This window comes from Rhea pennata, chromosome 3, assembly GCF_028389875.1.
Source record: "Rhea pennata isolate bPtePen1 chromosome 3, bPtePen1.pri, whole genome shotgun sequence".
NCBI lineage: Eukaryota > Metazoa > Chordata > Aves > Rheiformes > Rheidae > Rhea > Rhea pennata.
The window spans coordinates 34,228,245-34,253,583 of record NC_084665.1 but is presented as its reverse complement, the minus strand read 5'-3'; the positions used below and the strand labels follow the sequence as shown (position 1 = coordinate 34,253,583).

General features: G+C 39.6%; 1 protein-coding gene across 4 annotated transcripts in view; it reads left to right on the top strand.

Annotated features, from left to right (window-relative positions):
• Positions 1 to 8,856: 8,856 nt before the first annotated feature.
• The window catches only part of DAAM2 (dishevelled associated activator of morphogenesis 2), a 212,752-nt gene continuing 196,269 nt past the window's right edge, over positions 8,857 to 25,339 (top strand). For 3 of the 4 annotated variants that reach the window (XM_062571966.1, XM_062571961.1, XM_062571963.1), the window contains exon 1: positions 8,857 to 8,950. The gene's annotated coding sequence lies outside the window, so the exon portion shown is untranslated. Of the gene's footprint in view, positions 8,951 to 15,746; positions 15,797 to 25,339 lie in introns of all 4 variants that reach the window. The other variant, XM_062571962.1, reaches the window with a different exon arrangement.

The window sequence follows — 25,339 nt, the reverse complement described above, 5'->3', positions numbered from 1 at the left end:
CATCTAATAGCTGTGTTGCTTTTCATCTCTTTTTACAGTTCTTCACTGATTCACAGTCTTGTCGTAATCATTGCCAAGAAAGCTACAAGCATAATAACCTCCTTTTTTGATCTTTCACATGGTGTTGATAGTCAAGATTGTGAGGCATAAATTCAACAGTCTATGTATAGTATGTCCAAATTTCAGAAAGTAGAATTCCTAAAACCCTTAAAGATCATTTGTCAGATATAGGCACTATGTGGTGTCTATCACTCCAGGGACTACTGATTTAACTTGTAATGTGGTTATTTTGATGCTCTTTGATGACAGAGTACTCTGTATCTGGTATGTTGTAAGGAACTATGGGAGTGCTTCTGCAGCCCAGCTTAATATGCCTCTTTATGATTACTTACCACAAATGTAAAGAATGCATTTGTAAACCAACAGCATTCATCCATAGTATGTTATTATTAATCTAATTGTAGCTTTTCTGTAACTAAAGGTTCTATGGCAAAATCAGCTCTGTAGTTGTTCAACTTTGCATTGTTCGGTGTCCTCCAGAAGAGGGCAGTGGTTTGTATACACTCCAATCAGATTTTTCCAAAGCTATGCCACGTTCTTTCATAATAAACATCAAATATTAGATATGATATTTAAAAACATCAGTAATACTATAAGATTGTATCAGTGAATATCAGGAGTTTCAACAGTACATAAATTTCATTTTAAGATTTTCTTAAGGATGTATGTAGTCTTTCTACAAATGGATAGCACATAGGTACTGTTTTTTAACACAATAGATACCATTGTTAACAGTTACTGTCACCAAAGAGGATATTCTTTGTGAACTAAGACTGTGTTACTGTATCCATGGTAGTGTAGGCATATAAGAGGAGCAATAATTTTTATTAAACAAGATGATGGTGCTGTGGTCCAAAAGCCTGTCCAGTTTTCCAGTTATATAAATCTAATAAAAGGTGTAAGAACACCTTATGAGTACTTTTTTTATTTGCAAAGGTGAAGTGTGATCCACCGATACATATGAACAAGAAATGTTACTTGAAAAAGAAATGAAAACAAACAGGATCCCTGTATACTGTCAGTGTAATTTGCCTTCAGGTAAATTATATTTTTTTTTCGGTGTTGAATAGAAATCCAGGTATACAGACTCAGTCACTGTCAGATGAGATACTCAAGTAGCCTCACCTGAAAAAATAACTTTTAGAGTGATCTAGAGAGAAAGAAACCCTCCTTTCAGATGAGTTATAAGGCTATTCTAAGAAACTAAATTATTAGTAGGAATATAGCATTTACCTTTTAACAGAGCTCTCCTTATTTCAGTATCCATGTAATAGTTTTATGTATCAGAAAAGCTGCACTAGTAAAACACAGGGATTGGTGCAAATCACTAGTCACAGGAAGAATTAACTGTCTGACTTTGATAAAGGTGTTTTTTGCCATAGTTTAAGTAACTTAAGAACAGACCAGAATTTAGTCCATAAAGTACAATTTTTTTGCTGCTTTTATTATTAATTACTGAACATTTAAATTACTCTTGTCCTACAGCTATGACATTTTTGCATGCCCTCACAGGCCTTACCTAGTCCTTTGGGAAGATGAGAGCACCCCCAGAGGCATAATCCCACATTATTGCAGTGAATGTGATCAAGATGTAGTCCAAAGGATGGCAGCGAAAAGAAAAATGGTAGGAAGGATTGTATAACATTTCAGAAAACAACTAGACTGTCTGATAAGCAACTGTTTAAATTACTGAAGTTTTAGAATAATGCTGAGTAAAGTTGAATCATGTTGGCATGAAGCACCTTAGAAATAATTGTTCTGTATTGCTTGTTAACTATTTTGTAGTTACTGAAGTATTTTTCTTAACATTTGAAGGTCTCCAGATGCCAAGTGTGTATCACAGTTTTCGTCTGCTGCACATAAAATTACTTAATGAATATTGGCTTGCAGGATTATTATCCTTCCAACTAATTCCCAATTCAACTCAACTTGCCTTTTCCTAGGCTTCTTGCCACATTCCGTTTTTCCCTGTGCTGTTGATGTTATGTAGGTCTGAAATGTGGAATTATCTACAGTTCATAAAAGAATAAAGTACCGTAGACCATTGTGTTCATCTGTTATTAATGGACAGTAAATGCAAACATGAGCTAACAAAAGGCAAAGGATAAACACTTCTAAGCCAGACCAGTTCTCAGAGAAATAATTTAAAAAGTTGTCAAACAATTTTTGAAAAGTAGAAGAATGATGATTTCCCATAGATTCATTGTATATATTCTGGCATTCTAACTTTTGCTTTATATTTTTTTTTAAAGTTGAATAGTAATTTCCATTGGAAGATCTCAGAGAGATATACAGATTAACAAGATCAGGCTTAAAACACCATTGTGAGGAAAAGAAGCTGGTCAAGCCACTTTTTGCCAAAAGTGTATTCTTGCCCCGGTTAACTACTTTTTGCAGCTCTGCCAGTACAGAGTTTCACAGAATAGTTTGTTCACCAATCCTAATTATTCTTCTCCAGCATTTGGGTTGTTTTTGCATTCCTTAGTCTCTGAAGATGGTCACGGCCAGCCTTTCGTATGAACTAATTATCCTTAGCTTAATTCTGCATCGAAGAAGTCACTCTCTCTTGTGATCCCTTCTACCATTCTGGAGTGTTACTGCACTCCAGTGGTCCTGTGCTTTTGAAGTGGCTTCTGAGGGCTACTCTAGCTGGAGATAAATTTTCATAGTTTTCATCAGGCTTTAGAATTGGGGAAGTAAAAGTGCCTTCATCCTATCTTTTTAAATAAGCCAAGCATCCATTCTGGTCTTTTTGCTGAAAATTTGTGATCAAGTACTCAGTTGATAATTCTTTAGTTAGAATTCACTGTTCATCAGTCCCTATGCAATGAATCCCAGTCTCTTCCTGCAGGCTCACTGGCCTTATCCTGCCTGTCAGCTCCCAGTGCACTCTGCAGCTCTTTTAAGTTGATATAAATATGACCTGATTTTATATTTAAGCTTTTATAAAAAATAAGTTTTGCTTCCAACTGTAATAGATTCTCTTTTCTTACAAAATTATATTACATGATTACATACATGTCAACTACAGAACACTGAATATTCACATGTTTTGAGCATTCCTTGCCTGAGCAGCTTCTGCTTTCACAAAACATGAGCCAAACAGAGAGCAAACACACCCTAAAAATTCCTCTTGAGTGTGCATCAGTTTACCATTTGATTATTACCAAGCATTGTCTAAGTGATTGGTGTCACAGCTGGCCATAAACAATTCCTTTGAAAGTGAAGGCTTTATAATTCTGACTTGCTGCAGACTTCCCTATGAAGTTGATTTGTGGATTGCCTCTCCAGTTAAAATATATAAGGAAATCCAAGAAGTCCATCTTAGTTTCCTGTGTCCCAGAATTTTCCACCAGAATTGTATTTCTGCCTATTCAACCAGGGCCCTCAATACCCATGGCCTGAACTGCTTCAAGTGCTGCATTTTCTTTGCTCCCCTCCAACTTGTAGTTTGGAGTTCCTGACATAATCCAGTGTAGCCTAAAATGTTCATTCAGCTATGAAAACAAACCTCCTAGTCATAAAATTCTCAGTCTTGATATAAAAATACTTTTGAGAATGTCAGTGTTTTTTCAGAGGTGAAACGAAATTTAATCTTTTCTGACATCTTTTACTGGGAGGAATAATATGAGGTACCTGTGCTGCAGAGGTTCAGCTTGTCTGTCTGCATGTCAGTTTGGACAAAAGGTCCAAATTTCCATTTTTTTCCATATTATGTAGCCCTACACCTGCATTTCATTCCGCTGTATTGATATCCTGCAAGAAAAACTTTCTGGAGATCACTACTGTAGAGTGTGCAGAGAACTGCAGAATTTGACTAAGCTATTCATAACCTGGCAGCCTTTTCTCTCTCAAAGGAAAAATGTGGACTTGCTGTGTATTTTGGAACTTGAATTAAGAGACATTAGCAGGATTCACTGTTACTTCCTTCTACACTTTTGTTCTTTGAGAACAGTTTAAATAAATATGGTCTCTGGAAAGCAATATCTCCTTTTGACTACTTCGGCCTTTCTGCCACTGTCCTTGAGCATGCATCTTTCTTGTCAGAAGGAACAATATATTTGACATCCTGAATCAGAAAAGCATACAGAGACTTTTGTGATTACATTCATACCAGTGATCTTTCTTCTGTAAACTGATTTCATATAACTTATGTTAGTTTAACACAGGACAGACACACAGGAAAAGAATTGTCTTGAGCTAAATGTCTTGAGCTAAAATGCAGGGAGTTGGGTCCCGTCCCATGTTTTGGGATGTTTTTGCTTTTTGCATCCAAGCTGTTTGCATGAGTAATGTATAAATGTATCTACATCATCATGAATTTGACATAAGTTTGCAGCAGTAACTTTAATTTTGGTATCTGTCACTTTCCAGTATGTGATCTTCCAACTTTGGCATTCTTTTTATTAATGTTATTTATTCATATTATTAAAAATATAACGTAGTTAGGTATAGATTGTCACTGCTTCAGGTTTACTGGTTTGATTCTGTGGGCCGCTGATGTGTTTGCATCCACGCCCACAGAAAAGATTTTCTGAAAAGTTGTTTTAAACCATTGTAGGAAGTGACTCAGGATAATTGCTAGTCTAATAGGCTCTCTTGGCTTCCTGAAGTGTTTTAAAAATAAATCCTTTGCAAAAAGAGAGAATGTCTAGGAAAGAAAGGAAAAAAATTGGTGCAAGTCAAGACACTTAAATTTGATATGGTCCACATAATTTAACTCTACTTCCAACCCAGACTTCCCTGATGTTTTGTACCATATAATGATTGCTGTTAATATGGTATGTCATTGGTGGCACTTCTGTCTGCATGGTTGTCCTGTGTGTGTGAGCTTCATTCTCCCATGGTTCTTGCCTTTTGTTGGCTTTGATACTGGAGGAAACTGAGTGTGAAATTCTGTCACTCCATTGCCTAGCAGTAAGTACAAGCTTGTCTATGATCATGCATTGATTTTGACGTTCAAACACTTGTCTTTCTCTGCCTGGTCCTCTGTGGTTAAGACACATCTCAGGTACAGTATAGTACAAAACGAGAACATGCCTGCTTCCCCCTTATCCGATGTGCAAGGATTGGTCCCTTATACAGGACATAGCAAGCTGTGATGACATCTTAGAATGGTCCTCTTCGTTGGTGCATCCCTGTCTGTAGCACAGCACTATCTTTTCTTTCCATCAGATAAGCTGCTTTGGCACCTGGTAGGCCATGATACTGTTCCATGCATTGGAAATTAAAATACATCTAGGAGATCTGTAAACAGTTTCATTCTGGACAAAGCAGTGAGAAATTAAATCTGGAGGCTAAAAGTGTGCAGAAGAAAGGATTCTGTCTTACAAAATAAAAGGATAATCACCTGATGGATTTAAAAACCAAGACTGTTTGCATCTGTGGACAAACACAGAGTTCTCTGCAAGCTTTGGTGTGTGCTATTCTTCTGAACTTGTGCCATGACTTTGCATTTCCTGACTTCAGTGGATTGGAAGAAGACCTGGCTGAGTGCCAACCTGAAATACATACAGAAATAACATTCATAACAATGCCAGTGCAACAGTAACAAACAGCATCTGAAAGAACCTTTTGCATCAGGATGTAAACTGAACAGCTGTGAGATTCAAGAAAGAACTTCTCTTTTCCATTCTCCTTCCAGCTCGTATGTAATATTCCATCCCACAACTGGCTAGGTTTATTGTGTTTTCCATTCTTCATTCTCTGTATCATCAGATATTTAACCTCTACTGGAGGCAGCATACTGGACTAGAGAGCTCAAATGGTCTGTTCCAGTATGGCAACAAGAATGATATTTGAATGTGGTTTCATTTCCTTTGATTTATTTTTTTGTTACACAGTACCAAAGGGCTGACAACTAGAGTGCTGTGGTTGTTCATGTGAATATGCATCAAGACTGTTTTTGATATGAGGGACACATGCTCCCCTGTCATTCATGCACTAGTGATGATGTTAACCTTAATGCAGAGGGTCTTTCTCTGGTTTCTGTTTTTTAGTAATGCCTTTGCTTGGGTTGGTCCTGCGCGTAAGATAGGCATTTCTGGAAGTGAAAATCAATCTGTAGTATTTTTGGGGACAAGTACTATTGTAAATAAAGGATATTTAAAATAAAACAAATAGTGCTCCCACATGCATACGCTCAGTCCACTAGAGAGGACGCTGGTTCTCCTGTGTTGGAAACAAGACTACAAATTGTGTGCAGATGGGATCTTTATCCTCTTTATACTGTAGTGTTGTGCTCTACAAAGGGCTCCTGTTGAGTCTTGTGGAAGAGAATCTCATGTGATTCAGTGCAAAGGTTATGAGTATATGACCATACAGAACTGGCTATTCTTCCCATTCATTTCCACAAAGGAAATGCAACAAGGTCATGGAGGTGTTATCTTAAAATGTGCAGTAACTGGAATACTGCAGCACTTCTGGCAGTATGGAAGTTCTGCCTGGTACTCTTGTGAGCCAGTTGCATTTTATGAGGCACGTCCCTTTGAGACAGAAATGAAGTATGCTATTGGGATGCAGGCTGATAGCAACTTTTCCTGTCATTGTCCATATCATGTGTGGTAAACAGAGGATTTCAGTCTTTTGGAATAATTTGAGTATTTTTAAATAAATCCTATTTTTAACTGGCTCACACTCCAAGACAGACTGTGTTTATTAATCCATAACTTTATGAGATAGTCAGAATTTCCACTGTGCCTCCTTTCCTGCTCTCTAGGGAGTAGAATGTAATATAATTTTGTAAGTTAACCAAAGAGAAAGCAGGAGTCATGAACAATTATCTCAGCTTCAACAAACAACAGGAGCCTTCATTGGGCTTTAGAGAGTTTGTGAACCACAGGAGCAAGTCAGTTAAAGTGACTCCAAAGTACAATTACCTACGAGGAGCAGCTCTAGTATCCTGCCTTCACAGAGTACCAGAGATGAGCTGAATCAGTCCGCCTTCAGAGTTTCCTGTAGCTGTATATGGGACAAGCTGCCAACAGGTAGCAATTTAATTCTACAGTTGATCTTCCAGATGAGTAGTATCCAGGGTGGCTGGAGGTGATGGGGAAGGCACTTGTGTCCTGAATTGTCTTTGCTGATCTTTAGAAGACGAATGGCAAATCTGATAGCGAGAAAGGAGAACAACCCTGCTTGTTCAGTGCTTTGATTGCATGGTCCAAATGGGGTTCCTTTCATTAGTAAGAAAACATGCTATTTCCTTTGATTGACAGAATAGCGCTTTGGAACAGTTTCTTATTACTGAATATGCCAGATTCTTAGACTTATTTTTTAAGTACAAAGGTGGAAATCTTTTTTTAGAGACGCCATTTTCTTCTGGATTTTACCTCAAAGTTTTTGGTCATAGTGCTGATATGTTGATATGGAGCTAGCTGGCATTAGATAATTATCAGAGAGAGAGATTGATTTGAAGGCTTTTGAAGCTGATTAAATGATTCTTACTGATTTCAAAGAGCTCTGTCTTACCTCCAAATGCTATGATAGTAGAGCAGAAGGAAGAAAACGTATGCTTATGAAGAAACTAATCCACACTGCCTCAGATGGTACGTTTGCTCTGCCAGAAAGTTGTTGAGAGAGAAAAAAATCTTGGCCTTACATTTTGAAAGAGCACTTGCATCTCTAAAAGTGGTATCAAGACACTTCTTTCATCTGTTTACAAATGGAAGTAAAGGACTATAAAAAAACCACCCCAAAACCAGTTGCTTGTATAAAAGCACATTTGGAGACTCTAGAAAATATTGAACAAGTTTTGAATTTTTTGAAAAGCTCTGAAATCAGACAAGGCTCACTGAAGGACTTTTAAAACTTATTGCTCAGCTTCCACACCTCAGTGTCTTCGTATCTTAGATGGAACTGCTCATGCTTATAGGCTTATAGTTAAGCTCAGATCCTAAATGCAGAACAAAGAGGTGTTATCAGTCCAAATTCATCATCGCTTGCCTCGGCAGGATTATGCCATAAGACCATTTTGCTCTTCTAGTGCTGCTTAACATTAATACTTCAGTTTTTGCTCTAGCCTCTCTTTTAGGTAACACCATAAGTGGCTTTCACAGCAGGTGAACTGTGTCATACTATACAATAAGTGAGCAGGTACCAAAGAAATAACAGGAATAGAAAGGTGAATAGGTAGAACATAATAGAGATCAAAGATCAAATGAATTTTCTGATCTGGGATTCATCTCAGGCGAGATACTTCTAGAAGATATTTTGAAGTTAGAATGGAAGTTGACCCACATGCCAGGGAAAATGTTACAGCTGGAAGGGATTAGTACAAAACTGAAAGAGCATGTGGAAAAAGTACTTAAGAAGGGATGTCTTGCTGCTCTTTCAGTTAAATTCAGTTAAAGCCTAGATGCAACAGAGGGCTGTGGACTAGGAGCGTGTGTGTGGGAGGCCTCTTTACCAGGCTTGAGAACAGTAATTGTGCAATGCACATTTGCAGTTGAGAAGTTGGAAAGTACCACTTTCCAAATGGGCACTCACATGGCAGATAGTTACATCCTGGGTGTGGGTATAATATACAAGCAGAAAAGAACAGGGATTGTCCTTTGCCAGAGGCTTACACAGCCACATCTGTAGTTCCCCTCTGTTTCCTCTCTGACACCCTTTGGAGGGCTTTTCTATCCAAAAGTGCAAAAATTACAAAGCACAAAGAACTGCAATCTAGGCTCTACCTAGAGAAACTTTTAGACCATTCATGCCATAAATATCTCTTAGAGGCTGTCTGACGTCAGAGGATTTGGAGAGAGAGGCTGGTCTGAAAGCAGCAGTCCTAGTCCCACTACAGTATAGCACAGGCAGCGAGAGGAGCAGCACAAGCATTTCTCTGTGTGGATTATAGGACTGCAGAACGGGGGGAACTGCGCAGAGACATGGGCACTACAGTGTAAGTGCAGCTGCTGCAGCAACTCTTCATTTTTTTGCTCATTTTCAAGAACAAATCCTTGCAAGCATTGCTTACTTCCTTTTCTCTTTTGCTTTTGCTTTTTCTTTTTTCCTCCTCTGAAACAACCTGAAGTCAGCTTGGAAGCCTACAGGATTCAGGTTTATCTCGATTGCTTCTCCCAAAGGTACACAGAAGGGCTAACAGTGCAGGCTTTTGCACCATTCTGTATGTGGATGGGAGTGTCTGTTATGTGTGTGAGTGCAAGGGGGAAGGAGAGAGAGGAAAGGATGTATCTTTGGGAGGCTGAAAAATCCACTGAAATCCAGCGCCTTCATATTCTAGTAGCAGGGCAGCAAAATGCCATGAAAGCCCTAGGCAAAAAACCAACATCCTTAGGTCATTTCACAATACAAGATTTCTTTTTTAACTCTTTCATCCCTTGTCATGTTTAGCAGCAAGCAGTTCCTCTTTCTTCTTGTGGAGGACAGGCAGCTTCCTAACTCCCTGACAATGAAGTCCTGTCTCATCCTATTTGCCAGGCTACTGATGGTAGCAGATCCTGACAGGAGTATAAGATGTCCCACTCTGTCACACTAGGTGCATTGAGCCTATGCTAGTCTGGTACTAGGGGCTCTCCAAAAAGCTTACTGCTTCTGCAGATGAAAGAGGTGTCTCTCACATGCAGAAACTGGGTGTAACAGGATCACTCCTGAAGGAGGCAGCTACTGGAAAAAAAGGAGAGTCTTTCCTGTGAAAAACCTGCAGAGGTAATGCTACAGACACACTGTGCAAGCCTCAAGGAAATCTAGTGACTTCTTTCTTTCTTTCTTCCTTTTTAACCTCAGCAGGCCAGAGATTACCAAGCCTGCCCCACAGAAATGAGGTGCTTTCACTGGGGCTGTGTTTATTTACAATTAAAATTTAGTGCTGTTTATCATTCCTATAATTAGCCCTACTTCCTCCTGCCTTCTTCCACTTGGATGTGCCTTGTTCACTCCCTCCCGCAGCAGAGATTGGAGCATTTTGGAGGACAGCTGTCCACAGTACTTGTCAGTGGCACTTTTTCTGATGAGACCCATGATGGAAACAGCTCTTCTGCCCAGGCAGATAGAAGAGCTTCATGCCTGCTGAGCAAGGCTGACTTCCTTAGCTAGCCCTTGGAACTTTAGAAAACTCTTTGCAGTGCAGGTGCTGGAAGGAGAGATGACGCCCTTGAACATAAACAAACAGACGGGATGAGGAGCAGCAGCTCTGTGAATTGCACAATATTGCACGCTGTAGTGTTGGTAATTGGCTTCAGCCAGCAAGCAGTCGCAAGAGAGGCTGTTGCGAGTCAGTGCTCCCTGGGCTGAGTTGTTTTGGTAATGAAATAAGTCTGCAAATATTTTTCTTCTTGAGCTGGCAGAGTTGATTGCTGCAGCAAGGAGTAAAGTAGGAAAGGATGGGGATGAGGATGGGGTGGGAGGAGTTTTACAGGGATCACCCCTGCTAAATGAAATTGAGCAGATCAGGTTTTCTGTGCTGAAAGCAAGTGTGGAAATAACCCTTTCCATGCCTGAGTGGTTGATGCAACCACTGTGCTGGCTAATGTAATGGGGTAGACTTTACTGGGCAAGTGTTCAAAGGCTAATCCCTGCTGAGCAATGTGATGCCATGCAAAGGAAGCTAGATTGAGCTGGAGAAAATGCAGCCATACTGACATACTGACTGTGTAAGGGAACATGTGTTCACAGAGTGAGATCTTGCAGGGTGTATGCTGGAAGTGAAGTCTCCAGTCTTGGAAGGTGTTGATATGGGACTTGGGTTGCTCTGCCATGATGTATCAGAATTCACTTTGTCTCCTTTATTTATTTATTATTAGGTTCTATTTCTGCTAGCCTAGCAGCTCCTTTTCCAAGAAGTTGCTTCCATTTCTTAGGAACTAATCACATTGGCTGGCAATGTGAAAGAAAAAAATACTTCAAAAATTTAGTAACTTGTAAGGAACCTATTTGCCCTAATAAAAGCTTGAGAGCTGTCACAGCCAAGACAACTGTGTAGGAGCAATAGACACTTTTACCTGGTTCTGCAGTTGGGCTGTCTGAAATGCATTAGTCAACATTGGACTATCTGGGGCTAGTGATAACTGGGAGAGCGGGAGAGGGGGATTAAGGAAGAGATAACTACAGATTTGGGGTATATTAAATTGACTCCTTCTCATCTGTCTCGCTATTCCTCTCTCTCTCCTCTACCTCAACATCCCATTATGGAGTGACACTACAGGGGTTTGCAAGTTGGAAAGTACTTGTGGGCTTTTGGGCTGTTAGCCACAGTTCAGGGGAAATTTAGACACTAGGGGGAAGGATGAGAAGAGAACTGGGAAATGGAGCTGCAGATCTGACAGGAGATAAGTAGGATGTCTCACAAGAATGCATCACTATTGCTCAGTATCCCTGAGCTTGGAGGTTATATCAGCGAGAGAGTTGTTAGTTCTTCCATAGGCGGACACTGACGAAGGGAGAGCTTGGAAAGCGGACATAATGAAGACAGGGCAGATGTCTTATCAGTTTTACTTTGTGGAGTAGAAAGCAATTGCCTGTTAGAGCTTATGGCAGTCACAGTGCAACTCTGAGGTTTTAAAAGTCTGTATTGTATGCTATGAAGTGCAGTCTCATGGTTTCACAGAGCTGAGTAAGCAGATTCTCTGGATATCTTAGTGGCTTTACCACGCTATCACTTCTTGGCTGCTAAACCCACTATTTATTTTAGCTATGCTTCTTATGTATAATGGAGATCATTCTGCTCATCTTGATCTCAGTGGCAAAATTTTTTCTTACCGAGTCTGGACCTGACATGCACCGACTGTATTATACTGGCAGGGTGGTACTGCTAGAGTTGAACTGCCTCTCGAAGGCATCACCCAGATACTTCTGGTTTTGCTGCATCTGCCTTACTTGCCATAAAATTTCCCCAAGGTCCAGTATAATCCCAGAAACACATCTAGTCATTCCAGGCCAGTCATCTGACCTAGCTATTGAGCAATCAGGGGACACCATTTCCTGACATTTATGGAAAGGATGTGTGGGAGATTTGGCTCTCAGCTCTTTAATTAGTGTGAATTTTCAAACCTAGGTCAGTCCTGTGGAGATCTGACCCTCTCCCCCTTTCTGCCCCTGTAGCCCCCAGGCAAGCACAGCATGTTCCTAAACCAAAAGAAAATTCACCTCTCTGTTTCTGATCAGATGAAACAGAATGCATGTCTGTTCCTATGCTTTTCATTGTGTTTATGATGGACAGTGGTGTCTCTTGAAGCTTTTTACTCTTTCCTATCACACTGCCTAATATCATACCCCTTTGAGTTGATACATTTGCAGGAAACTGATAGTAGTAAGACTCAGTATGTATACTAACACACAGCAGATCTGATTTACTTTATGTCTTTCTGCAGTTCCACTTAAGAGTGGAGTTACTCCTGTTTGGCACTACTCTGACTTATTATCCAGCTGAGGACTTGTTATCTTCCAAACTCTGTGTAGGTTTCATTAAATTTCATACTGTTATGTAAATTAGGCAAATGAACTTTATCAGGATGGATTCCCAGCCAGTGTAAATAGGTGTGAGGCTTCCTGTGCAGCTATAACAAATGTATTCCAGCTGAGGATTTTGCCCATTTGGGTACTAGTAAAGAGGTATGAGGTCAGACTGGTAAAGAATGACCTGAGGCATAGATAGCCCAAGTCTGCTTTCATTCATACTAGCAAAAGTCTTTTGTTTAAGAAACTTATTCCAAACTTCAATTACAAGTAAGTTTGAATCATATCAGAATTTGATCCAGAGAAACTGAGGCCCAAGTAGAGGAAAGTGACCTGTAATTGTGGCTCTTTATTTTTAGTGTCTTGCTAAAGTACTAAGATACTTGAAAACTGAGATGGCCAAAATTATAAGCTGCTTTTGAAATGTTGGCCAGCTGACTTGGACAAATCTACACAACGAGTTTGACTCTTCTCACATGCTTTTTACAGCAGTGTAACTCTGTGAAAGTCAGTGGAATTACTCCTTACTTGCAGCAGTAGGAGTCACAGAGGAATTGTGTCCTATGTTGCCAGAAGCTCCTGTGAGCTTTGAGATGCCACGCCTATACCGATATTCTGTTTTTCTTGAAATGTCCAGGAAGTGTCCAGCTTTGATTTGCTGAGAACGGTGCAGCCACATAACCATAACCACATAACGTGCAGCTCACTCACTGAGCAATGCTACTGGCCGTGCAGCCTCAAGCCTTCTTAGTGCTGTGTGTTAATAAATCTATGCCTGATAATGGTCAGATAGGCTTTTCGCTACAGAGTATTTCCCTTAGGCTTTATGTCCAGTTTATATGTGCCATGGTAGACTTAGATTTTCAAACTGTTTTTCATATAGTATTTAAACACTGAGATTTTGGCTTGTCTGATGATCTCTGTGGAGTCAGATAATGTCTTCCAATATTAGGAGTTTTCTAGAACTGGGACAGTATGGGGTAGCGAACCAAATGAAGAGAAGCTTATGTGGACTTTAGCCAGGAAGTTATTTTGAGTGTATTGCAGGTTTTATACTAGAGATCTTGATTCTCTGGAGTTAAGAGTTAGAAGGAGATTGGAAGGTTTGCTGGAATTCAAGGAGTGGAGCTGGACATCAGAAGGATGTGTTTAGACTCCAGGAAAATGGAAAGAGGTAGCCTTGAGGAACTGGGAAAAAACCTTGGCAACAAGGAAGGAATAGATTCTCTCCCTGAATAACAAGTACTTGCTCACTTCCCAGTTTTACTGACTTCAAAGGAGCAATTGCTGAAGTTAATATTTCTGCTCAAGAGCTTTGAAGTTCACATTTGTTTTTGTTAAGAGTATCTTTCTCTTCACAGTGCTGCAAGTTGACTTAAATGCAGGCAACACATATGCCAGCTCAACTCTTCACTGAAATGGGAGTAAAACTTATCTGTGAGACCCAGATTTCAGGAAGCAGCAAGGTCTGGCTACTCCCTAAGGGATGCAGAGCTGGGATCTGATGGGGATAACATGGCTGGCAGGGCAGGGGCCTTGCCAGCCAGAGCTCAGTCTCACAGTCAAGTCAGTCAGCCAGTCAAGGCAGTCAGGGCAGACCCAGAGATTGTGGTGAGGTTCAGCTGAGAATTTAGATCTCCAGGCAATTTTGTGGTGATGAGGCAGGTCCAAAGTCAGGCCAAGAAAACAGCTTGTGAGTTAGGGTCAGATCAAAGGGGTGCATGGCCAGGGATAGGCAAGACTATGGCTGAGCTGGAGACTGGTAGTCCTCCAAGTGAGCTCAGGCAGGGCCTGGAGGCCAAGGGCTCAGCTGAAATGGGCTCCGGGCCCATGGGCAGATTGTGTGGCTGGAGACTCAGGTGAGGCTGGGCAGGGCCAGTAAGGCCTGTTAGTGAGGGCCCTGACACCAAAAACTGACATCTTTTTTGTCTCCTTCATACTTTTTTTTTTTTTTTTTAAGGAGACGTCATTTTTACTCTGATTCTTTTTATTATTCAAGGCAGCGAACAAGCCTGACTTGAGGATCTTTTACTTTGTTTGCAGCTGAGAAGGGAAATGCTTTTATCTGCTTAAACAATTGAATTCATGAGCCATGAAGTCTTGACAGACTGAAATTGACTCAGTACCTTGTAGGAAAATGTTTATCTTTGAAACAAGTGCTCAGGTCCAGTTTCGCTTTTTAAAATCTGGTCTGAAGATGTGTTCCCAGGAAATTTTCATAAATTAAATACACAAACATACACACACACTGTGGGGAGAAGGAACATTTCTGCCAACTAACCCAATGAAGGTTGTGTTTCATTGTAAAAAAAGTCGTGCAAGGCTGCATTTCAAGGCTTTAACATCATGAGGCAAGATTCTCTTCTTCTGAGACAAAGCTGTGGGAAGACATGAAAAATCTTGGAGGATGGGTCCACTGGTAACTATTAAACATGATAATCTGGCTGTGCTCCCATCACCAAGTCCTAAACAGCTAAAAAGATCGAGCGGGGGTAGGATCACACTATATATGGTATTTTTTATATGCTTTTTCTAACCATTTGCAGCTGACCATTACTGAAGATAGGATACTGGACTAGATGGACTTCTGATCTAAACCTATGTAGTTACTTTTATATTCCTGTGGTCTTTGAGAGAGAAAACACTGCGAAGATCCTCTGATAGCTGTTGTACAAGAGAAAAACAGTTACATTCCTAAGATACGGACTGCAGGGCCTGACCAGATACATTGTAAGCCTCTACAAGTTTATTCAAATTTTAGAGAGTCCTTTAAGTGTCAAGAATATACATGAGAACATACACCTTCATTTTTAGCACCATCTTTATCTTTTTGTCAGTGAAATGAAGTGACAAGCAGTTCTGGATGTTCCCCAATTCAAAAGTGGATTACAAACACTGACAATTCTTTTGCAGAAAGGCTTTCATTTGCTAAAAAACTCTCCATTCATTTTTGGAAATGTTTTGCATTTTCTTGAAAAATTAAATATTTCTCTGAATATTTTCAAGAAGGCTTACTCATAGATAGATTGTTGCTGAGATTTTCATGAATAACAAATATTTTGTGTGCTTCCATTTTCCAAGAAAACTCCATACTTTTTTAAAAAATTAATGTTATTTTTAGATGTTTCAGACTGGTCTTGAAAAATCATTAATCTATTTGCACACTATTGGTCCTGCACTGTCATCTGTTTTCCTTTAAATCTTCCAGAAGGCTGTAAGAGAAATGTGCAGGAATTCCTTGTGGCACTGTATCACCCTGCCAGCTCTGCTTCTTTTCTTCTCAGGTCAAAGGGAACAACCTTCTCAAGATGGAATGAAACTACCATGGAGCTATGTAAGTTAGCATCCTTGCCTCTGTTGATTGATATATGAAGTTTCCTGAACTCTTTTAGAGATGTAACATGGTTTCCTTCTAACATGAAGTTATTTTATTCCTCAACAATGTTACAACTACTAAGTCCCTTACATGTCAATAAATCATTAGCTTACAAATACAGTAGGTTCTGTTCTTTCCAGTGATTTAAGATCAAGTCCTGAACATTTTGGGTATTGTATACTCATTAGCCACATCATTTCTGATGGAGCCATCACAATCTGAGTGAACTGTTCTTTTTTAACCATTAGGAGTTAAACCATGAGAATATTTTCTTGTCTGCAGTCTTCTGCGGTACAAATATGTGACAATAAGGAGAAGGGATTTTATAAAGTCAGAAATTTTCTAACTATATTCTGACTATATTTCTGACTATTTCTATATTCAGTGCTTTCCTTAGGAAAATTTCTGAGCACTTTACAAATATTAATGGATTTAGAATTGTGGGAAACTGAGGCACTGCTTACTCAGTTGCCTGCAGCCTGACAGGGAGTCTGTACTTGCATTTCAATGAATTCATTGCACTTTGTTCAGTTATCTTCATGTCCTCTGAAGTGTTAGTTTGACAAAGCCATAATAATCAATATCAAAAATATTGTAACATCATTACATGATGTAGTGTACTCTCACCCAATAGACAAACCACATATTCAGCAAATTTACACTTCTCCCAGAATGCAACCAAATCACCCTGCTGCAGACAGTGTATTCCCCTTCCCCTGCTCCTTCCCCTGCCCCTTTATCTTCTCTTCCTGCCCCTTCCCTTCGCTTCCCACCCGTGCCCTTCCTCTTTCTTTTTTCTTTTGTTTTCTTTTTCCCTCTGCTTTTCTCCATATCTCTGTTCTGGCTACCCAGAGCATCTGGTTATATTCCCCAGTTCTTCATCTTCTCCACCCTTTCTGTAGGTTTTCACCTACACTGCGAACTTGAAACTTGGATACTGCTGATAATGATTGTTTTTAAGAGATCTGCCTTCACTAGGTACAGTAGGTTTATCTGCTAGATTGAAACAGCATACATCTGTAGAGAGGGTATGCCAGGATATTGTTCTTCCTTACAAATGTTGCCAGGAATGGGGCCATCTGTGAGTGCAGACAGTCTTGGTTTCTCACTGAGTCACTTCTGACCATTAAGCTGGGATGTCTGGACTGTGAGTACCCTGTTTAAATCTATTTGGCAGAGTCCTGACCCCCTCCAGGCATGCGAATCCATCAGCATCTGCACAACAGATGAAAGCAAGCAAGATCTTGACCAAACACAAGGAGACTTTAGTCCTTTGCTACTTTTGCAGCCGTGTATACAGCGGGAACCAATTAAACTGTGTTTCTAATAGCTGAATGCACAGAGAGACAGTTGGTGGGTTTTGTTCTCGCCTGTGTTCTGATCTGTCAGCATCCTCCTGCACTGTTATGCAGAGATAGAGTAATAACCGTGCTAGGATCCTGCCAGTATGGACTGTCTTCCAACTGTGCCCTACTGAGATATGAACTTGGCCTTACTGCTTGTTTCATACTTCTACTGCCCTGAGGGTCAGACATCCCAATGAGTGAATCTCTCTGGCTCTATTGTAGAGGCCCCAAAATGTGTTGCAAATGACAGAAGTACAAAGCTTGACTTTTCATCATCAGCAGGATTCAGGCAGTTAGTCTGTGCAAATGTTAAAAAGTCTTTGGCAGTCACCATTACTAAGTTATAGGGAGAAAAAACATGCATTTTCTGACTAGGTGAAATTTTCCTTGGGGGACTCATGAATTGTTTTCCAGCTGTGTCTGGGCTTATCTAGAATAGCTTCATGTACCTACTGGGGGACATGTGTTAAGCTATAAATGTCCAACTGTGCCCTTCATGACATATTTTATGTTTAAACGGAGGCAAAATTTAGCAAGCAAATCCTCACTGCCTCATCCCCTGCTTACTTATGGTAGTGGTGTGTATTATGTTCACATCTGATGAGGTATCTCCAGAGGTGCATACTCTTCCTGATTTACACATCTGTTAGTGAAGCTAAGTTACTGTGAAATGAGAGCATTATCTAAGAAAATAGTTACTGAAAATAAAAACTGGAGGTGCCCTGACATTATATATTAACATTTTCATACAATATCACTATACTTTTAATAAAGAAGTAGTTTAAGAACGCAGGTTTATCAGGCCTTGAGCCTGCACTTATGAGTTCCGGTTACATATGTATTGATAATTTCAGTTTTCTCACTTTTAGACAGAAAATGATATTATCTCTAGCTGTAAGTATTTTCTATCCATGGAGCATGGATATTCAAATAAGAATGGACTAAATCATGTTCTCTAGAATCCAGTGTCAGAGATCAGGCAGTTGATACTACTAAGCCTCTGTACAATGAAATTCCTGATTTGTCATTTATCAGCTACTTTAAGAGTGAAAATGGCTGCATCACTTCAGGTCAGAAAGCTTATTTGAGTCTGCCTCCCACTGGTCACTTGAGAAGTCTTATGTTAAAGTGTGACAGTATTAGAAGAAGTGTTCTGTGAAGTCTGCTGGATTAAATATCTATTATGCAGTCAGTGGTCTTTGTAGTAAACAGGACATGACGACCTTGTTGTACTATACTCCCATGAAAGCACATGATATGAAATCCGGTTGACCAGAAGGCATCCTACAGGCTGTAATGACATGTGAGTGCAGCAAATCAAAATGGAAGCAGATGGTCAAAAAATCCTTTCTACGTTTTATCTTGTCTTTTCTTTCATGGATACTGCCTTAAGTCTTTGATCCAAATAGCCTGCTGAGAAACTATGTCCTTAAGCTATAATGGAATAGCATTAGAAATGCTGTATTCAATTCCGAGTACTCGGTACTAAATGGATACTCTATAATGGGGAGAGGTAGGTAAATTTCAGTTTTCCCTTTGAGCACTCATTAGACATATTCTCTTGGGATTCTTTAAGTCTTTCAAATAAACTTAATTTGGAAAGAAGCTAGAGAGAGCTTGGCAATTTTGGGCAACAAGGACTTGGCAATTTGATGCCCAAGAGGGCAACACCTCTAAAGAAATGGTAAATACTCTGATTTCCATTAAGAATCATTCTGTTGTTAATTCTGGGCTTGCTTCTGCTGGCTAACTACTGCCACTAACTACAAATGTCTATTGGATTGGGGTATATGCTTTCCAATATATTTTTGATTTGTGTGTTTGTTTATGTATTTACTGGTAATGGAACAGCTCAGGCTACTTGAATATGTAAGGTGTAGTTTCTAGGTTTCCTCTTTACTAGGTTTTCCCTTTCAGGGACATGAGCTCTCTAGGGTCTGATAGCTGTTGTGCTTGGACTTTTAAGGCCAAAGTTTTCTCTATATTTTGGATGCTTGTTTCCAGGCCCTAATTTAGCCATTTGTTGTGGATCATGCATGCTGCATCTTGTGGTGCTAACAGGGTAGGGATTATTAGGTCCTGTAGCCACAGCGAGACTTCTTCCCAACAAATTCACTGATGGGTGTCGCAGAAAGCAATTCCCAGTTCTGTGATGTCTAGGAATAATTTTAAAAGTCACCAGGTAAAATAAGATGCCATGCCATATTTATTTAGCATCTCTGGATTTCAATTATGTAATGTTAGTTTGAGTGTCTCATGAAACTTTGAGGTCACCCTGAATGTTGTAGTAGTCCTAGGCAAAAGCACACAGACTTGAGGTGTTTGTTCAGTGGCCATAGTGCATGTTTTTTAAAACCCCAAGCTCATTTTTACATATTCACTGAGCAGAGTGACGTAGTAATCACTGCATTATATAGGCATCTGCGTATCTGGCAAACCTCGTTATTTGTTGGCAGACTTTCCCACACGCTCAGAGTTGCCTCTTAATCTGGGTCATTTTTAACATGGCTGTGTCAGAAAATGTCATTATGCCTCCAGATATTTTTGGATGTTATTAGCTGATTGGAGAAGGTAGAAAGATAACAGAAGTTTACCTTTTGGAGGATGATCTGCAGCTCACCTGAGTAAATACATAATTAGAAGGCATTGAAACATTCCTGCTTCTCTTGTTTGTTTGTTTTACATTATATTTCTTGCTATATAGCTTCCATCCATACAGCTGTTTGTTCTTTTCACTCTCCTTCCTTTACCCAGTAGTGGAACATGATAGTCCTGAGAATCTAATATGGGCGTAACCAGGCTTCAGCACGCTGAACCACTGGGCCAGTGCAGGCCTTTCATTTTCTTATTGCCGTCTGGTATCAGTAGGAAGATGTCATTATACTCCTGTTTCATCAGGCCTGTCTGAGGTGTAGAAGAGTTTGTGTGGGTGTGTTCATTAGTATTTTATGATTTTTTGCCTTACTTCAGCCATGTCAGCTTTTGGAGGTCTCCTGCTGGCAAATTGTGTCACAGAGCAGACAAAGTGGCTCCTTGTCCTACCTGCTTTGCTAGCTATGCTGGGCCAAGTATTATCTATCACAGGATATGCAAGCATGGAAGAGTTTTGTCAACTCAGGAAAACAAGTGAGTTATAGGTGGGAGCTATACTTTGGCCAACAATTACAGGCTGCAGGCTTCTCAAATTCCAAAAGCTAAGCAACCTCCACCTTGCTCAATACTTGAATAAGAGAATGAAGTCTATAGGAAGCAGTGTTGATGATTTAGAGGTGGATACAAACTTTGTTTCAGGTTTGAGACTAAAATCTGAGGAATTTGATATTAGAGGATATCAAAGTTTCTTTCCTATGTTCCACAAAGCTTTTGAGCACTAAAGCAGTCATCTTTGAGGACAGTATTCAAGACCTTAGACTATTAGGAAACATACCTTACAGAAGAAATTGGCAGTTTCAGTCAGTACTTTACCTGGTTCAGTCATGTGTATAGGTTCTCTGAGACTTATGATTAGCCACATTTATGTATGTGCATTAAGAATGAGACACAGTCTAAAATAGGTGCCTATGATTTCTGTTTTCTGTTTGTCTTCTGGCTGATTGTTTCTGATTTCCCACAGGCCCTTAATAAGCCATCTCCTTCCAGAAATGTTAACATAAATGGTCTCTTGGACTCTACCCTTCTCTGTGTGTGAATTAGGTTACAGAGGGGACAATTACAGAATCATATTTTTAAAAATATTTGTGAGTTTTGGTTGCCGCAGCTTTTATGTTCATGATTTATACGGTTTACGTGACCCAGAACATCTCCAGTTTAGCAGAGGTTGTCTTTGACCTCTAGAGCTTAATTTTTTTGAATTACTGAGAATCCACATCACCAATTGACTTCAAAAGGAGTTGTGGGTGGCACAGAGGCATTCAGTCACTTGTCCAAGGTCACAAGGACAGTCAGGATCAGAGCTCCATGGAGCAGTTCCTTGCATTGAGTAAATAAACACACATGACAAACTGATTGAATCTCCTAAACTGTGCAGGGATCCTGTATAGCTGCAGTTCTAGAAGTAGGTCGTATTTTTCTTAAACAAATAAAATTTAAACTACTACACTTTCATAATAACAGTTATCACCAGCTGTGTAGCAACAATAGCTACCAGCTGAGTAGGAACTATTGTCCACTAGTGAGGTCCTCCCTTCCATTGCAGTGATTGTTTTCAAAGCACTACAGCTTGGGAATTGGTTGAAATGTCCCTTCATGCCTTGGCTTAGCACTGACCTACTTGGTTGCAGAGTGACTTTAAGACAGTGCTTCTTGGTTCTGTAATGACTTACCACAGTTGGTTTTAGCAGTATGAGAGATGAGTAAGAAATGCAGGAAGCTCTGCTTTTTCATATCAGCTACACTAAGATTAAGGTTGCCTGGAAAACTCAAGAGCTGTAGAAAATAGCATTTTGGAGTGGAGCCACAGCCTTATCCCTCCTCACTTGTAATGTATGCTAAATTTGCTGGTGAGTTCTGGCTGCACCTTTTCACAAATATAGTAATTCCCTCAAGCTCTCATTAGCACACTCCAGTGAGAGGGGTACACCATGCTACGCAAAATCTTGATGTACTTCAGGAATAATATAGTCTAGATTTTTGTCTTAGGTCTAAGCATAATTTGACCAGTGGTGATTCAGAACTGGAGTAGAGGCAAGGCCTGAGAAGTTGGTTAAACATTTTTCTTATTTAGCTGAATTGTGTAAGCACTGAGGACTAAGACAAGCTTACGTAGAGCCTTTTAACATGGCTCTGAGTCAGGCATTGTTATCCCTCTTATAGAGAATATGGAGTCAGAAACATGAATTGGCTTGCCCATGCCTGCACAGAAACGCACAGATAGAGCCAACATTACAACTTAGTTACTCAGAAGCACATATATGTGCAACATGTATTGCACTTCTTCCTGCCCCTACTTGCTATGAGGGCTTCTCACAAGTAATTAGATGCATACTCTGTGTTCTTGTGTTCTCTTGTTGTCTTTCATGAAGTGGTTCTTTTTGCATGTATTTTTCATTTTATTTAAGTATCTTCATGAGTAAAGTAATCCTGATCAATGTGTTCAGTTTCATGATCACTGTAAATTTATGGCTTGTTAAGTGTGAAGAAGTGTGTATCTGTATGGCTTTCTGCTATTAGATCTCCTGTGAAAACCAGTACAGGCCAGTGGAAAGCAAGAGAGGACTTAAGGAGAGTTTCAGAAGTGGCTAAAGGAAATTTTCCTTGCTATAACAAAGCACAAACTGGCAATGAGAGGACAATCAGTTTAAATAAAAACAGTAAGTTCTCAAGATTTAGAAAAGTTCAGGTTGATGCTGAGGTTGAGACTTATGCTTTCTATCTGTTAATAGTTTATGAATGCCTTTACCTTTCCTAGATGCTGGGCATATCTGTTTGTGTCAACCTCCGCAACGCTCAGAGCAGAATCTGCTGGCTCTTTTCTTTAAAGCCTTTGGAATTTACATAACCCTGCAATTGTAGCAATGCAAAATGTGGCTCTGGTTACAATAACAAGGGTTTAGGGAATGCAGGGAGAGATTGTAGCAGCAAAGGCATAAAAGCAAAACAAAACAAAACCCTACATGTTGTTTTAATTTTCAGCAGCCACGTGAGAACTGTCCTCCAGTTCCTGGCTATAAATACATCTCTGCCGTCATAGGAAGACAGAAAACAAAACAGTTCACATTCCTCCCAAATTTTTGTAAGGTTATAAGAAATAAAAGGTAAATATTTCAAAAGCAGAGTGTGTCTGTGCTAAGGAATGTCAAATTAGTACTCAATGGGGTAGATATTTGCATCAAGTGAAGAAATTTGGCATTAAACCTCTTCTTCCTCTCCGTCATCTCTTTCGAGAAAATCACTTAGGACTGTGTATGGATAAAGTGCCAAGCAATGCTTTGTAAGGCCTAGGGGTTTAATGCCCCAGTGTCAGTTGAGGCAAGTACAAATATCTTTGAGATGAATGAGGACTACACAGAGGATGCATGTTGTTTCTGCTTGTCAGATGTTACATCCTGGCTCTGTTAAATGTTGTTGTGTTAGGAGGATGGGGAACTAGTGCCAGGGTTTTTTCCCTTTCCCGTTCACTTGGGATTAAGGCTGTAACTTTCTCCTTTGAAGAGATGCGGGAGTAATGTGACTGTTCTTCATGCCACTTCTCCAGCCTTGAGCATTCATTTATCAGTTACAACTTGAAGGACAGGCTGAATGGAAGACCAAATGAGGTATTAGACATATGGGATGGAATAGGAGGAGTTTCATTGAAGGAGGAGGCTCTCCAACTAGAAGAAATCCTTAACTTGCATTAAATGGTAAAATAGAGAGTATGTAGATTGTCAGTACATCTGTTTTCTGGGAACCATACCAACAGTAAAAGCTGAAAGAAGAAACAATCTGGAATATACTTGTATTCAAGCAACAGCTTCTGGGAGCTGGCCTTTGGCCTGGCCATCCAAAGACAAATTCTTTGTTGCAGCAAATGGGAAAAGAATATAGAGAGGGCTCTACTGGCATTAAAGCACAGGATAAGCTGGAAGATCAGCTTAATGATTTGGTTGTGGCAACAAAAAACATCTTAATTTAAGGTTCTTATATTCCTGTGACTGGTGTAGTATGTGGAAAAAGTTAAAATTGGTGAAGACAATCCAAAGAGGCAGCCCTTGTATGAAGAACTAGATTTAATGTGCTCACAGCAAGAGCTTTCTCTAAACTGTTTTTTTTTTCTAATACCAAAAGATAAAGATGTTGTGAAATAGCTTTATCTTGCAGGATTTTGGCCATTGTTGAAGTTTGAAATTTCAAAAGATTATCCTCTGTCACTGTTTCTTCCATTGTGTGCTGCTTTTATGCAAGACTCAGATAACAGCTCTGCAGGACTCCTGGGATGTGTTAGATCTGGATATTCAGGGAGTGTCTGGGAAAGTTCAGATCTGAAGCTTTATTTCAACTCTCTTTGATGAATAAACCTTGCTGTTCCTATTGCCTAAACTGAACTGAGCAGTATCAATATCTTCTCGCTCTGCCATCAAGAAGAAGGGGTGATGCAGAGCAACAAAGGATCCCAAATTCAAGAACAAAAAAGACAGAAGCTAGTGAAATTAAAAAGAATATTGTTTTCATGCAAATATTTCAGTAAAGGAAAGCCAAGTCTGGGAGACACAGAAAATGCAGTACAATACCAGAATATGACAATGTAGAGAGAAGGTGATGTGTATTCCCATCTACCCTACAAGACCTGCCTGAAGACAACAAAAGGCATTAGTTATTAGCTCTGTTGGACTCACTGAGAAATAAGGCAAGAGAAGGAACTAGCTTGCAATATGAAAAGGACAGGCAGTAGGTTTCCTTACTTTGAAGAGCAAAGATAGCTTGGATACATGTGCTGTTGAAAAAAGACTCTGCAGTGCAGTGCAGTTATTTTCCTGGCTCCATTTTACTGCCTAGTTTTCCTTCACAATGTGACATCTAGAATCATAACTTCTCAAATTCATTACACAATTTAGCTGGGAGCAAACAAATGCCAACACACTTTTCAAGGCAAACTCTTCTTGTATTTCTGAAAAATTACCACTTTTTAATTTTTTTCAGTAGCATCAAGGAGTCAGAGATGTGTTAGAGAGAATCTAAACATCAAGTGTTCTCTCCCTTGCATTAAGTCTAGTCTCTACCTACAGATTTTTGGTCTCAAATGAAATGTCGCTTATGGATTGAGTAGCTTTTAAAAAAGGAGAATTAATATATTTTCCAGTCATCCAGATTAATTAATAGAAATACCAGTGGCTGTTTTGCTGGCCAAAAATCTAAACAGAGTATTTTGACTCTGTGTTAAAATGAGGAATGGATTTTATAGACCTGTGAGGCAGAGAATTGTGAGTGAATGAATGAATGAGAACAGCTGTAAGATGCTGTAAAGTTTTTATTTCTGTGTGTTTGAGATAACCATGTTACTTGTGTTTGAGCAAAGAGTTAGTTACTAAGTTCTTCTCAGTAGAGAAGATGTATACCTATTTGATATCATCAAATAATTTTATTTGTCCTACTTTACTTTGTTGATTCATGTATTCATAAATTTCTGCTTTGCTTTTCCCTCTTTGGGAAGACATCAGCTGTTAGGAAACAATGTCAG